Genomic DNA, 16,963 nt, shown 5'->3' with positions numbered 1-16,963 from the left:
ATTATTTACATTCATGATTAATTTTATTAATCATTTTAATTAACTAAGGCCTTTAGTTAGTTACTTGGGCTTAAGATGGACTTTTATTGGATTACTTGCTAACTACTTGCAACTTGGGCCTTTTAAGAGTTAATGGACTAGTGTAAGCCCACCCTACTTATATTTTGGATTAATTAGCCCAACTCTTGCAAGTGTAAGTATCATTTAGGACATGGAACTAGTTAGTTGCTTAGAAATGGAATCTAGTTGCCATAATCCCCATGTAACCCCACTCTTTAACCAACTTTTAAACTCTTTACATGCTAGTGACCATCAAATACTTCCATCCACTCCCCATATGCAGCTGGCCGAAAATTTGAGGCCTTTAGAGAGGTCTTTTGCTTTCATTTTTTTCATTACACTCATCCTTGTTTCATTCTCTCAAAACACACACAATTTCCTCTCAAGTTTCTCTCCTTTTTCTCTCTAATTTGTAAGCAACTTGAAGAGTTTTTCTCTTTTTTCTCTTGCAAACCGTGGCCATGAGACCCATAATCATCATCAATCTTGGTTGTTATTACTTGTTCTTGTTAAAGATTATTTACTTGTCTTGATTACTTGTTATTATTACTTAATTACATGTCTTTCTTTACTAAGTTACAAGAACAAACTTTTTAGTTTGATTCTCCATTTATATCTTGTATTTTACAAGAACATCAAGAACATAAGCTATCTAGTTATGTTCTACATATTTTGTTTCAAAAGATTAAACTTCATAGTTGTATAAACTCATTACTTGTAGTTCTTGAAGTAACTTTGAAGTTACTTCACTTAAAGATCAACTTGGTTGAATCTTTAAAAGTATGAGCAACTATGAATCATTTTCTTGTTTATTTAGTTTTCTACTTTATTTGTTTCAAAGATTTAAAGTTTATAATCTTTATAATTGTTACTTGTGTTCTTGTTTGTTGTATGTTACTAGAATACCACCTTCATGGTTGGTTTAGGCTTATCATTTATTTTCTTTATTTCTTATTGTTAGTTGCTTACTACATATTTGAACAAGGACATGAAACCAACAAGAGCTTACACTTTGGTGCAAGTATCATGGATCCAACACTTGGTTGTGATCTTTCTTAGTGTTCATGAACTTGTTCATAAACTTACATGTAACCTTGGTTCATCAAACACTTACAACACTTGCACTTGAGTTATGATGGACAAACCTTGGTCAAAATAATGTTAACACATCAACGAGTTGTACACTTGAAGCTATACGCATCAAGGATGAGAACCGTGATGAACATCAAGCACCGAGACAACCGGAACTCTCCAAAACCCACTGTTCTGTCCAAAACCTACTGACCTGATGCTTCTGGAACAGACCAGTAGACCTGGGCTGTTCTAACCTTGATTTTTGGATAGAACTTTTCGAGTAGATAACTTTTCATATAGGACTCGTCTTAATCCGAGTTACGGTTTAGGATTTATGGCCCTCCGATCGTTACCATGTCCTTTAACGTTGTGCAGAAATTTCTGACCTACTCGCACTTAGACCGTCGCCACGGTCAAACCAAGACGAGTTTGCTTCTGTAAATTTTACCACACTTAAGGGACTCATAGACGGAGCCATGGCCACTGGTCTCACCTTAATTCAGTAAGGGTAGAGGCCGTGGTGACTGACCGAAGTCAGCCTTTGTTTTAAACGACTTTCATAAACGAGTCTTACTTGTTACCTTTTGTTTAATGATGATTGATGATGACCCTTATGACCTTAATTACGTACTTGTAAACCTTTTGAGACGACTTATTGACTTAGTGCTATTTGACTTAGGTTGAGGACGTTTGGACCGTTACTTGCACACCACTTTCCGACTACTACCTTACCATTACTACTAATCATTGTGAGTTATAGCATTCCCTTTTTACTTTAACTTATTTTGGGAACTGAGAATACATTCGGATTTTATGTTTTACATACTAGGCATGAGTACTTAAAGTTTATATATGTGTGTGTTATATAACGGCAGAAACATTCCCTTTAGCTCGGTAACGTTTAATCATTGGTTTTTGAACCGTGAACGCGAATCTTAGATATGGATCCATAGGGTTTGACATCCCCACTCGGGCTAGTAGCGCTAGCATTTAACGAGTGTTTAATACTTCGAGGTTATACGCACTTGCCAAGTGCACTTTAAGGGGGTACATTAAACGTTAAGTTAGTTACCGGGTGCCCACGGTTAAGCATATACTTTTACATACTTTTGAAACGCTCGTTGTAGCACTGAAATCTCGTGGCCTACTTACATTACTGTTATACTTAAACTATAGCTCACCAACCTTTGTGTTGACCTTTTTAAGCATGTATTTTCTCAGGTGCTTGAAGTCGCTTCCGCTATCTTACTAGTCGTGCTGTAGAACCCGCTGCCTAGAGTTGTTATCGTATGACTACTTATGTTGCATTCAAACTTTTTACTTATGAACTTATGTTATGTAACGACCATTATGGTCACGTACACTTATTCAATGCTTCCACTTAGCGAAGCATACTTTTGATTTGTAAAACAATTGACGTATGTTATGACGTCACTTTTATTTATGAATGCAAACTCTGTTTTGAAAACGCATATAGTACTTAACCTTGTAATGATCCTGTTGATGATGGTCCGTACATGATGATTTAGTACGGGGCGTCACATTTGGTATCAGAGCATTGGTTGTAGGGAATTAGGATGCATTAGTGAGTCTAAGACCGACCCGAGTAGGATTCACTAATAGGACTAATCTACAACTTGTTAGTTTACTTGTTTTAGCTGAACTTACTGCATGCTGCAGCTTACTGTTACTGCTATATGCCGTATGCTACTACGTGATTTCACTACTGCATGCTATTACTTGCTTTCGATTGCATGCTAGTTTCGTACGAGTACTGATATTGCCATGCTACTTATTGTTATACATGATATAAACTGTTGGCCTATTATTTGCTTGCTTTATGACATACTGACATGAAAAATTTATTTTTCCTTGTTCAGATGTCGGACGTTCCACCTACTGACATCCCGAGCGGCTCAGGCCCCGTTGTTCCACCCACTGCTGCACCTGTTGCTGCTGCTGCTGCTGCTGCTGCTGCCGACATTCCGGCCCCGACACCCACTGGCGACCCCGGCGCCTCTAGTTCTGGAGCTAGCTCTAGTGTGCCTATCCCGGCGTCTTCTTCCAGACCCCTGAGGCAACTGGCTCGCATTGGTGGCATGGAGATCCCCGCGGAGTTCGGGGAAGGACCCTTCCGTAATCACTGGCGCACACCTTGCCGACGCACTGCCGACGGCCGCTTAGCTGTGATTACACCAGGCCGACACCGACAGATGTTGGCCGCTTTCGGATATGTTGAGCCACCCGCGCCACCACCGCATGATTCAGACGACGGTTCTTCCACCGATGCTTCTTCAGACGACACCTCATCTGACGACTCCAGTGATGAGGAGGATCCCGCTGACCGACCGATTCAGGCACCTTCTACCCCGCCGAAGAAGCGGTATCGCTTCGCTGGCATAATTCCTGGTCGTACTGTCACTGACGCTTATGGTCGGCGTCGTAGGATCACTGCTCGTAAACGGCTGGTGCCGTACCCCGCCGACCCACTGATATTACCGTCTCCACCCAGAGCCGGACCATCCACTTCAGCACCACCGGCTCCACCTGCACCGCCAGCACCACCTGCCCCACCATCTTCCTCTAATGAGGAAATGAGGCGGGAGATTGAGATTCTCCAGACTCGAGTTACTGAGCTCGAGGAGCAGATGACTCATGTTTTGGACATCTTGTACCCACCATCGCCGTAGGACTTTGTACTAGATTCTGTATTGTAATCTCTTTTTGTAATTTCATATTTCACTTATGTAATGTACGAACTTATTGTAATGTATGAACTTATTATCATTAATGAATGGAATTTGTGTTGTTACTTTGTGCGCAAGTGTTCTATTTACGTTATCATATCATGGTTTTGTGGTACTTATATATGCTTGCATTACTTAATCAACATGTGTTGTGCTGTTTTCATGTTGGTTGTTATATACTATATTATTATTATTTGCATAATGGATTTTGACTTGAGTCAAAATGTTTGTATAGAACATCATGGTCAACGGGAGATCTATCCCCACCGCGGCACAAATTGAGGAAATGATTAACGAGCGAGTCGCTGCTGCACTAGCTGAAAGACAACCCCAAGTTCCACCACCACCGCCTGTCAATCCACCTGTCGTCCGAGATGGGTGTACTTACAAGGAATTCCAAAACTGCAAGCCACACTACTTCAGTGGCACTGAGGGACCCGTCGGTCTCACCAGATGGTTCGAAAAGTTGGAATCGGTATTCAGGGTTAGCAACTGTTCTGAGGCTAACAAAACGAAATTTGCATCTTGCACGCTGTCTGATGGCGCGCTCACATGGTGGAATACCATGGCCCAAGCGAAAGGAATTGATGAGGCGTATGCTACGCCTTGGGAAGAATTTAAATGTGCTATGATCGAGGAATACTGTCCGAGAACCGAGATTCAAAAGATGGAAATCGAATTTATGCAATTGAAAACCGTAGGGAACGACCTTAACAGCTACAACCGTAGGTTTTTGGAATTGGCTCTTATGTGTCCAACCATGGTCACCCCCGAATTTAAGCGTTTGGAGAAATACTTCTCGGGACTTCCTAAGTCCATCAAGGGTAATGTTACCTCATCCAAGCCACCAAGTGTTCCCGAAGCAATGCGCATGGCGCATACTCTCTTGAATCAAATCATCCTTGACGAGCCGGAGAAGGCTAAGTTCGAAACTGTTAGTGGTGAAAAGAGGAAATGGGACAACAACCACAATAACAACAGGGGTAGGAACTATGATCAAAACCCGGCAAAGCGACATGAAGGGTGTAGGCAAAACAACAACATGCACAACAACAACACCAACCCCAACAACAACAACCGCACCAATCCGAACTACAAAGGAACCTTACCACAATGCAATAGGTGCTACAAGCACCACACTGGGTATTGCAATGTTATCTGTGAGAAGTGCCAACGATCTGGACATGTTGGCAAGGATTGCAAGGTTACCACTTTGAATGTGAAGCCAAACCACAACAACAATGGGCCCAAGAAGTGTTATGAATGTGGAAAGACGGGCCATTTCAGAAACGAGTGTCCTAACAAGCGTAAGGATGGCGGACCACCACGTGCTAGAGCCTTCAATGTTAATGCAAGGGACGCTCGCGACAACCCCGACTTGGTGACAGGTATATTCAAGATCAACAATCTTTTAGCTTCCGTCCTATTTGATACTGGTGCCGATAGGAGCTATGTGTGTAGACATTTTTGTGATAAGTTAGATTGGTCGTTAGTTCCTTTGAAGGAAAGTATGCGAGGTCGCCAATGGAAAACTTGAAAAGGTTGACCATATTAGTCGTGGAGCTATTATCAACATAGCTGGTGCAGATTTCGAAATTGATTTGATACCCATCAAACTGGGAAGTTTTGACGCAATCGTCGGTATGGATTGGTTGAGCAAGATAAAGGCCGATGTTATCTGTGGAGATAAAGCACTTCGCATACCACAAGGAGATGGTGAACCACTGGTTATCTATGGAGAGAGATGTACCTCGAAGTTGAACCTCATTAGTTGCGTGAAAGCGCAAAAGATTATGAAGAAGGGACGCTTTGCTGTCCTAGCACATGTGAAAGCGGTAGAAACTGAGGTGAAGAACGTGAACGATGTGCGTATTGTGAACGAGTTTTCCGATGTCTTTCCCGAAGAACTGCCTGGATTACCGCCACCGAGGGCAGTAGAGTTTCAGATTGACTTAGTGCCAGGAGCTGCACCTGTAGCTCGCGCACCTTATAGACTCGCACCTTCCGAGATGCAAGAATTACAGAGTCAACTACAAGAGCTATTAGATCGAGGGTTTATCCAACCAAGCTTCTCGCCTTGGGGCGCACCTGTGTTGTTTGTAAAGAAGAAGGATGGATCCTTCCGTATGTGTATCGACTACCGTGAACTCAACAAATTGACTATCAAGAATCGATATCCTCTTCCACGAATTGACGATCTTTTTGATCAACTACAAGGATCGAGCGTTTATTCAAAGATCGATTTGCGATCCGGATATCACCAGCTGAGGGTGAAGGAAAGTGACGTGATGAAAACTGCATTCAGGACCCGTTATGGTCATTATGAGTTCCTCGTGATGCCATTCGGTTTGACAAATGCACCTGCCGTGTTCATGGATCTCATGAATCGTGTCTGCAAGCCTTACTTGGATAAGTTTGTTATCGTCTTCATAGATGATATCCTCATCTACTCTAAGAGCGAAGAAGAACATGAGCAACACCTCCGATTAGTGCTTGAACTCTTAAGACAAGAGCAACTTTACGCCAAATTCTCCAAGTGCGAATTTTGGTTGAAGGAAGTACAGTTTTTGGGTCATATTGTGAGTGACCAGGGTATCAAAGTTGATCCCGCCAAGATTGAAGCCATCAGCAAGTGGGAGACCCCCACTACTCCAACGCATATTCGCCAATTTCTAGGTCTCGCCGGTTATTATCGAAGGTTTATCGAAGGATTTTCTCTGATTGCGCGTCCTTTGACCGCACTGACTCACAAGGGCAAGAAGTTCATTTGGGAGCCCACACACGAATCAGCATTCCAAACTTTGAAGAAGAAGTTAACCTCCGCACCTATCCTATCACTTCCTGAAGGCAGTGACGACTTTGTTGTTTATTGCGATGCATCGAAGAGTGGTTTTGGTTGTGTACTGATGCAACCATCAAAGGTTATTGCCTATGCCTCCCGCCAATTGAAGATTCACGAGCGGAACTACACTACACATGATCTTGAACTTGGAGCCGTTGTCTTTGCACTCAAATTGTGGAGACATTATTTGTATGGAACTAAGAGCACTATCTTCACCGATCACAAGAGTCTCCAGCACATCTTCGATCAGAAGCAATTGAATATGAGACAGCGTCGATGGATCGAGACGCTCAACGACTACGATTGTGAACTCCGTTATCACCCTGGCAAGGCCAATGTTGTAGCTGACGCTTTAAGCCGAAAGGAGAGGACGGCACCTCTCCGTGTTAGGGCTCTGAACATCACCATCCATTCGAACCTCAACAACCAGATCAGAGTAGCCCAAGTTGAGGCTCTCAAGGAGGAGAACATATCTCACGAGCATTTGAACATACTTGTCTCTCGATTCGAGGTTAGAGAGTCTGGACTCCGATGTTATGCCGGAAGAATTTGGGTACCTTACTATGGAGATCTACGAAGCCTGATACTTGATGAAGCACACAAATCGAGATATTCGATTCACCCCGGTGCAGGTAAGATGTACCACGACCTTAAAGAACAATATTGGTGGCCGAATCTTAAGAAGGACGTTGCGACTTATGTTGGCAAGTGTTTGACTTGCTCGAAGGTTAAAGCCGAGCATCAGAGACCTTCTGGGTTACTTCAACAGCCGGAAATCCCACAATGGAAGTGGGAAAGGATCACAATGGATTTCATTACTAAGCTGCCGAAGACGGTGGGCGGATGCGATACTATTTGGGTTATTGTTGACCGCCTCACCAAATCTGCACACTTCCTAGCGATGAAGGAAACTGATACAATGGAAAGACTTGCTCAGCTGTACATCAAAGAGGTTGTATCTCGTCATGGTGTACCTTTATCAATCATCTCCGATCGCGATCCCCGTTTTGCTTCCAGATTTTGGCGTTCTTTGCAAGAAGCCATGGGAACTCGTCTTGACATGAGTACTGCTTATCATCCTCAGACTGACGGGCAAAGTGAACGAACGATTCAGACCTTGGAGGACATGCTGCGTGCATGTGTCATTGATTTTGGAAAGGCCTGGGAAAGGCATTTGCCACTCGCCGAATTCTCGTACAACAACAGTTATCACTCAAGCATTAATGCTGCACCTTTTGAAGCATTGTATGGTCGTAAGTGCCGATCTCCTATTTGTTGGGCCGAAGTAGGCGAAAAGCAAATCACCGGACCCGAGGTAGTTCACGAAACCACGGAGAAGATTGCTCAGATCCAAGCTAGACTTAAGACTGCCCGTAATCGCCAAAAGAGCTATGCCGATCTTAAACGGAAAGACTTTGAATTTAATGTTGGTGATCGTGTAATGTTGAAGGTTGCACCTTGGAAAGGTGTGATCCGTTTTGGAAAACGTGGAAAGTTGAACCCACGATACATTGGTCCATTCGAGATCTTGGAACGTGTTGGACCAGTTGCATACCGTTTGGATCTACCAGCACAATTGAGCTCAGTTCATCCTACCTTCCATGTGTCAAACTTGAAGAAGTGTCTTGCTGCACCCGAACTCATCATACCTTTGGAAGAACTTACTATTGATGACAAACTCCACTTTGTGGAGGAACCTGTTGAGATTATGGATCGTGAGATCAAAACTTTGAAACGCAACAAGATTCCGATTGTACGAGTACGATGGAATGCCAAACGAGGACCTGAGTTTACTTGGGAACGAGAGGATCAAATGATGCGGAAGTATCCTCACCTTTTCCCGACTCCTCCATCTACCTCAGCTTAAATTTCGGGACAAAATTTTCTTTAACAGGTGGGTAATGTAACGACCCTAGAATTTCCAACATTTATTTGTTAATAATTATTATTATTAATACGCTTGATTAAACGAATGTATGTTATTACATTTACATGTTGCTTTAATTGTCCGTACTTGAACTTTAAATGCCCGAAACGTCTTTGTGACACCCGGAACTTGCACGAATAATATTTTAAGATATTATTTACATTCATGATTAATTTTATTAATCATTTTAATTAACTAAGGCCTTTAGTTAGTTACTTGGGCTTAAGATGGACTTTTATTGGATTACTTGCTAACTACTTGCAACTTGGGCCTTTTAAGAGTTAATGGACTAGTGTAAGCCCACCCTACTTATATTTTGGATTAATTAGCCCAACTCTTGCAAGTGTAAGTATCATTTAGGACATGGAACTAGTTAGTTGCTTAGAAATGGAATCTAGTTGCCATAATCCCCATGTAACCCCACTCTTTAACCAACTTTTAAACTCTTTACATGCTAGTGACCATCAAATACTTCCATCCACTCCCCATATGCAGCTGGCCGAAAATTTGAGGCCTTTAGAGAGGTCTTTTGCTTTCATTTTTTTCATTACACTCATCCTTGTTTCATTCTCTCAAAACACACACAATTTCCTCTCAAGTTTCTCTCCTTTTTCTCTCTAATTTGTAAGCAACTTGAAGAGTTTTTCTCTTTTTTCTCTTGCAAACCGTGGCCATGAGACCCATAATCATCATCAATCTTGGTTGTTATTACTTGTTCTTGTTAAAGATTATTTACTTGTCTTGATTACTTGTTATTATTACTTAATTACATGTCTTTCTTTACTAAGTTACAAGAACAAACTTTTTAGTTTGATTCTCCATTTATATCTTGTATTTTACAAGAACATCAAGAACATAAGCTATCTAGTTATGTTCTACATATTTTGTTTCAAAAGATTAAACTTCATAGTTGTATAAACTCATTACTTGTAGTTCTTGAAGTAACTTTGAAGTTACTTCACTTAAAGATCAACTTGGTTGAATCTTTAAAAGTATGAGCAACTATGAATCATTTTCTTGTTTATTTAGTTTTCTACTTTATTTGTTTCAAAGATTTAAAGTTTATAATCTTTATAATTGTTACTTGTGTTCTTGTTTGTTGTATGTTACTAGAATACCACCTTCATGGTTGGTTTAGGCTTATCATTTATTTTCTTTATTTCTTATTGTTAGTTGCTTACTACATATTTGAACAAGGACATGAAACCAACAAGAGCTTACACTTTGGTGCAAGTATCATGGATCCAACACTTGGTTGTGATCTTTCTTAGTGTTCATGAACTTGTTCATAAACTTACATGTAACCTTGGTTCATCAAACACTTACAACACTTGCACTTGAGTTATGATGGACAAACCTTGGTCAAAATAATGTTAACACATCAACGAGTTGTACACTTGAAGCTATACGCATCAAGGATGAGAACCGTGATGAACATCAAGCACCGAGACAACCGGAACTCTCCAAAACCCACTGTTCTGTCCAAAACCTACTGACCTGATGCTTCTGGAACAGACCAGTAGACCTGGGCTGTTCTAACCTTGATTTTTGGATAGAACTTTTCGAGTAGATAACTTTTCATATAGGACTCGTCTTAATCCGAGTTACGGTTTAGGATTTATGGCCCTCCGATCGTTACCATGTCCTTTAACGTTGTGCAGAAATTTCTGACCTACTCGCACTTAGACCGTCGCCACGGTCAAACCAAGACGAGTTTGCTTCTGTAAATTTTACCACACTTAAGGGACTCATAGACGGAGCCATGGCCACTGGTCTCACCTTAATTCAGTAAGGGTAGAGGCCGTGGTGACTGACCGAAGTCAGCCTTTGTTTTAAACGACTTTCATAAACGAGTCTTACTTGTTACCTTTTGTTTAATGATGATTGATGATGACCCTTATGACCTTAATTACGTACTTGTAAACCTTTTGAGACGACTTATTGACTTAGTGCTATTTGACTTAGGTTGAGGACGTTTGGACCGTTACTTGCACACCACTTTCCGACTACTACCTTACCATTACTACTAATCATTGTGAGTTATAGCATTCCCTTTTTACTTTAACTTATTTTGGGAACTGAGAATACATTCGGATTTTATGTTTTACATACTAGGCATGAGTACTTAAAGTTTATATATGTGTGTGTTATATAACGGCAGAAACATTCCCTTTAGCTCGGTAACGTTTAATCATTGGTTTTTGAACCGTGAACGCGAATCTTAGATATGGATCCATAGGGTTTGACATCCCCACTCGGGCTAGTAGCGCTAGCATTTAACGAGTGTTTAATACTTCGAGGTTATACGCACTTGCCAAGTGCACTTTAAGGGGGTACATTAAACGTTAAGTTAGTTACCGGGTGCCCACGGTTAAGCATATACTTTTACATACTTTTGAAACGCTCGTTGTAGCACTGAAATCTCGTGGCCTACTTACATTACTGTTATACTTAAACTATAGCTCACCAACCTTTGTGTTGACCTTTTTAAGCATGTATTTTCTCAGGTCCTTGAAGTCGCTTCCGCTATCTTACTAGTCGTGCTGTAGAACCCGCTGCCTAGAGTTGTTATCGCATGACTACTTATGTTGCATTCAAACTTTTTACTTATGAACTTATGTTATGTAACGACCATTATGGTCACGTACACTTATTCAATGCTTCCACTTAGCGAAGCATACTTTTGATTTGTAAAACAATTGACGTATGTTATGACGTCACTTTTATTTATGAATGCAAACTCTGTTTTGAAAACGCATATAGTACTTAACCTTGTAATGATCCTGTTGATGATGGTCCGTACATGATGATTTAGTACGGGGCGTCACACTCCCTATACTATAGGGCAGAGAGGCTGCTTTCCAAGGACCTCCGGCCAGAAAAACCATGAAATCCGTTAAGTGAAGTAACTAAAAGCAAGTAAAGTAGATAAAAAAGAAACCTTAGCATGGAAAATGTAAAGATAAATATGGCATGTAACAAAGTAAAGTAAAAGAACATATAAGTGAAAAATGTAAGTGTCAAATATGCAACTATAACAAGTCGTGTAAGTATAATATGTGTATGTAAGCATGTAGGTATAAAGCATGTAGTTATAATATGCAGTATAAAACATATAAGTAAACTATGTAAGCATAAAGACATGTAGCATGTAAATACGTGTAATTTAATGCGATATAATGCAATGCAACATGTAACGGTATAGTGCAATAACACATGTAAATAAGTATAATGTAATGCACACAACAAATTGCGAAATGCTACAATAAGTATAAGTATAGTGTGTGAAAAAAAAAACATGGAAATACAAAGCATATACGAAGCACAAAAGCAAGTAGGCAAAAAGGCATACGGTAAAAATATATAAAACTAATTAGAAAATTAAAAATAGGAAAATAAAATAAATACACAACCTAGTCATCAATCCTAATTCTACTCCTCCACAAATTTCTATCAGAAGTCATGTCCTCGGTCAATAAAAGCTCCTTCATGTCAAGCTTCAGTCTATCCTCCAACCTACGTGTAGGTCTACCTCTTCTCCTTACGCCGCCAACCGTGAGGGCTTCCACTCTCCTGACCGGTGCTGTGGGTAGCCGCCTCCTTACACGGCCAAACCATCTAAGCCGTCCTTCTCTCATCTTGTTGACGATATTCCCAACTTTTAAGTTCTTTCTAAAAATTCCATTAGGTATCATGTCTAGCATGGTCTTACCACACGTCCACCTAAGCATCCTCATTTCTGCCACCTCCATCCTCCTCTCTTGGGCCTTCGTCATTGGCCAACACTCCGATCCGTACAACATGGCCGGTCTAATCGCTACCTTGAAGAATTTCCCCTTCAATTTAAGGGGTATCTTCTTATCGCACAAAACCCCTTTCGCAGCTCTCCACTTCAACCATCCTACTCTTATACGGTGAGACACATCCTCATCTATCCTTCCCGATTTGTGTAGCATTGATCCTAAGTATCTAAAGGAATCCTGTGGATGTAAGACCTGATCCCCAATACGAATATCCACAGTATCATTGTGATCTTCGATCCTCCCGTAGTCGCATCTAAGATACTCCGATTTAAGTCTACTAATCCGCAGTCCATTTTGTTCCAGGGCATTCCTCCATTGCCCCAGCCTTCTGTTTAGCTCATCCTGGGATTCCGATACTACAACAATATCATCGGCAAAAATCAAGCACCAAGGGATACTCCCTTGTATCCTTTGAGACAGGTCGTCTAAGACTAAAGCGAAAAGAAAAGGGCTAAGAGCAGATCCTTGATGTAAACCTACTTCTACTGGGAAATACTCTGTGTATCCTACTGTCGTCCGAACGCGAGTTTTCGCCCCCTGGTACATGTCCATAATAGCTCTTATATACCTACTTGGGATACCTCTACTATTAAGGATCTTCCAAATCAACTCTCGTGGGACACTATTATAAGCTTTTTCCAAGTTTAAGAAAGCCATGTGTAGGTTCTTTTGTTTCATTTGAATTTATTAGGAAAGGATTAATAGAAACAAGAGGAGTGCGTTTTAATTCTTTTATTTTCAAAAGATAAATAAATACTCGTAATATTTGCTTTCAATTTTCAAGTTTTTCATTCTAACTTTTCTAGAAATCACGTTCTTTTCCTCGGTATTAGGTACATAAGATAAGATATTATTATGGCTGTCTAAATTAATTGTCTTTTTATTTATAATATCAATAAATATAATATATAATATTAATCAAAGTTGTTAGGTAGTTTATATAAGAGCATATAATCTTGAATATTCTTTAATAACTTTATAACGAGTTGAGAGAGGCTTGCGCTGTTGAACGAAAATAATTTCGCTCTATACTTTAAAATATTTTTTCAGTAGTAGAGATGACTCGTGCGCTGTGGCGGTAAATCGTTATTAGCAATACATGATTTCACTATATACATTAAACAAACTTTCGCAACTCCGTATTTCATAATTACAATAAACATATCAAGATTTGACACAAAGCGTTTACCAAATGCCAAATGAAACGTAAACAAAAAAAACACAAAAAGGAAAAAATAAAAAAAGAAGAAAAGAGAGAAAACGAAATAGAGAAACATTTGTTATATATATATATATATATATATATATATATATATATATATATATATATATATATATATATTGGTTGTTAAATGAGGAAAGTGAGGTGTAAATGGATGAAACTACATTGGGTTGATCATAAATTTACCTAAATGCTCACATACCAATTTTTGATCCGTACATACCTATATTACTATTATATTTTTATTTACAATAATGGAAGTTCAACTCACTAGATAAACTTAGAAGTATAATTGTAAGTTTTATGATCAAAAGTATTTATGGATCAAAACTGGATGTGTGAATATCACCTCTCATATACTAAACCAATAAAATTGTGAATAGTAAAATAATACAACCACTAATAAAGCATTTAGTACAAGTAACTAACAACACTTTTTCCGTTAATCCCGTCTCCGATCAACCTACGTTTCCCAACTTAAATCACGTTCCTAATCTAGTAAACCTCTCTGATCTGTAAAGATCGTCCGTTGGTCAGATATGTGTACATGTTTTGGTGGCTAAAGATTGTCTGGTGGGTTCTCCTCCAAGAAATTCTGGTAATAAATCTGCTAATTTTTGATCTAACATCTTCATCGGCCGTCTGGAAAGAACTACAACACGTCACATGATCTAGAGCACCCTCGGAAACCTAGGTGTTTTAGCCGAAATTAAAATTAGGCATGAGAGGAGATAAGCTTTTGTTTCGTATGTTGATGACTCTGGTGCTGTTGTTGCTATTTCTTCTCTCAAAGGCTCACTGATCTTTAATTGTCCATTGTACGTGCGGTGGCCTTCACATCGAGCTTCCATTTCTGCAGCCGAAAAACCACATTTTCCATCTTCTTCACAGCTTCGGTGTAAGCTTTCTCTGATATTTTATAACAACTTGATGTTTCTGTTCTGATAATGGACCACTCTCCTTTGTCGGAATAAAAGATCTCTTCATTTTTTGTTAGTCATTCGGAGGTGTCAAAATGGGTAACACCGGAATTAACGGTGTGGTGGATAACGTTGATCATTTTTTGGTCAGGTTTAGCGGGGCCGTAACCATGAGACATACCCATGCATCCTAGTCCAATTGCCGATACCTCTAACCCCTCTGATCCCAGCTTAATTCTCTTCATATTTGACATTTTTTTTATTTTTTTTTTGAAAATTGATGTAATGAAAGGTAGATATAAAGAGAGCAATGATGCTGAATTTAATGTTAAGGTTGAATTTAACAGAAAAGATTGCCTTTTTCGCTAATGTCACTCAAAGTATTGTAACACCCCGTTTCCTCGTACATGGTCCAAAGGTGCGTATTTAACCTTGTGAATGTTTAATATTAACCGTGATCGATTGTAAATGTGTCAAATGTTGAAAATTGGACAAAACTGGTAAACTGTCGCGATTTAGGGGGTTATGTCGCGTTCGGGTGTGTCGCGATACGCGATAGGTTGGTTCAAAATGCGATGGCTCGAAAGTCCCCCTCCTAACCAGTTCATCGCGTTCGAGTGAGTATTACCGCGTTCTGGTTGTCGTGAAACGCGACAGGCTGTCGCGAAATGCGACAAAGTCGCTGGTCTGACCAAATTGACCCGTTTTTAAGGGTATCTTTTGGGGTGTTTTGGTCTTTTCACTATATGGACGGTTTGTGAGCTTAAAAACTGATACAAGGCTTATCCATATCACATTAAACACTCTTCCACCTACACAAATTAAATTTTAGAGAGAGTAGAGTTTTAGAGTGAGAGAGCTCACTTTAGGGAAAAAGAAGACCAAATCTTGCCCGAGTATGCGTTTTAAAATTGTTCCCTACATCTCTAGCTACGTTGTGATAGTGTTGGTAAGTTTTAACTTCGAGTTTTGAGTTTAATTTAATTTATAGCTAGGGTTTGTTCATTTAAAGCTTGTAAGACCCATTTTAGGGTTAAATGGGTGAATTTAGGTAAACTTGATGTATTAAAACCCCAAGGTTTGTAATCTAGGGTTTGGTCATCTAATTTGGTGTTTGTAAGTGTTAATTGTGTTGTTAAATCACTAATGCACTTATGTGTTAGTGAAAGGTTTTGTAATGGGTTCAAGTTTGACCAAATTATGGGTCTTGAGGTCAAAATGAGTCAAATGGGTAATGGTTGACCTAGTAGGGCAAGATGGGTACGAAAATACCTTAAATTGTGTTAGTTGGTGTTAGTGGACTTTAATCACTAGCTTCTAGTGATTAATGATAAGTCTTGGCCTCGAATGGGTGGTTTGGTATAAATGGGTCATTTAATGCATTAAAGCCATTAAATGCACAAGAGTTAAAAGTTAGTGTTTAGTCCAACTAGTTTGTATGTTGATTATATGCGTAATGTAATAGGTACGTTATGTTGAAGGATGCAAGCTTGATTTCTCATTCACCGAAGGCGTTAAGGTGAGCGGAATAATTATATATATGCGTATATAGTCTATTTGCTTGCGGACTTGTGGTTAGTGTTATTCGGGCGTGTGGATTCACTATAGTGTTATCCAGGCGTGTGGATTCACTACTCTTTTGTGCGATGGAGACCACATGTGCTTGAAGGGTGGTTCGGTAAGTGCGGACGTCCACCTAGGGGGTTAGTGTATACTAACGGTCATTATGCGTGTACCAGCAGTCATTGTGCGAGTACCGTTCCCTTGTGTGCGATATGGTTAACCATGGTTATGTGTTGTAGTGTAGCATATTATATTGTTCGAGTTATATATGCTATTGTTTATGCTAGCTTGTGGTCTTCAAGTTTTAGCATTTTACTTTGCGATGGTATGCTATTTAGTTTGCTAGCGTGTATGAGGTATTTATGTTGTGATTGCAAGTAAGTGGGTTATATATGTATGTGTATAATTATTGCATTCACTAAGATTTGCTTACCCCTCTCGTTGTTTACTTTTTAGGTACAAGTATGGAGAAAGGGAAAGGGGTTGTCGGGAATTAGGTGTTCCCATGTTGGTTATTGTTTTGGGTAGTTTAGCCCTAAACCATGCTCATGTGTCGTTTGGTTTAAAACTATCATTTTAAGGTCGAACTTGTAACACATTTGATTAAGGGCCTTTGTGCCTACTTTGTAAACTTTAAACTTGTCGAATGTTTACGTTTCGTATGAACCGGTCGAAATCATGTAACCATTTAAGTGACGTGTGAATGGTTTATTATATATAAAAAAAATTTATTCGGGTTGAATACGGGTTGGGTCGTTTCAATATGAAAGATGTGATATTATCGCTTCTTCCTTTTGAGGAGGGT

Source organism: Rutidosis leptorrhynchoides, chromosome 1 (assembly GCF_046630445.1).
Source record: "Rutidosis leptorrhynchoides isolate AG116_Rl617_1_P2 chromosome 1, CSIRO_AGI_Rlap_v1, whole genome shotgun sequence".
Lineage (NCBI taxonomy): Eukaryota > Viridiplantae > Streptophyta > Magnoliopsida > Asterales > Asteraceae > Rutidosis > Rutidosis leptorrhynchoides.
The sequence above is the reverse complement of the archived record's forward strand: the minus strand, read 5'-3'. Positions refer to the sequence as shown.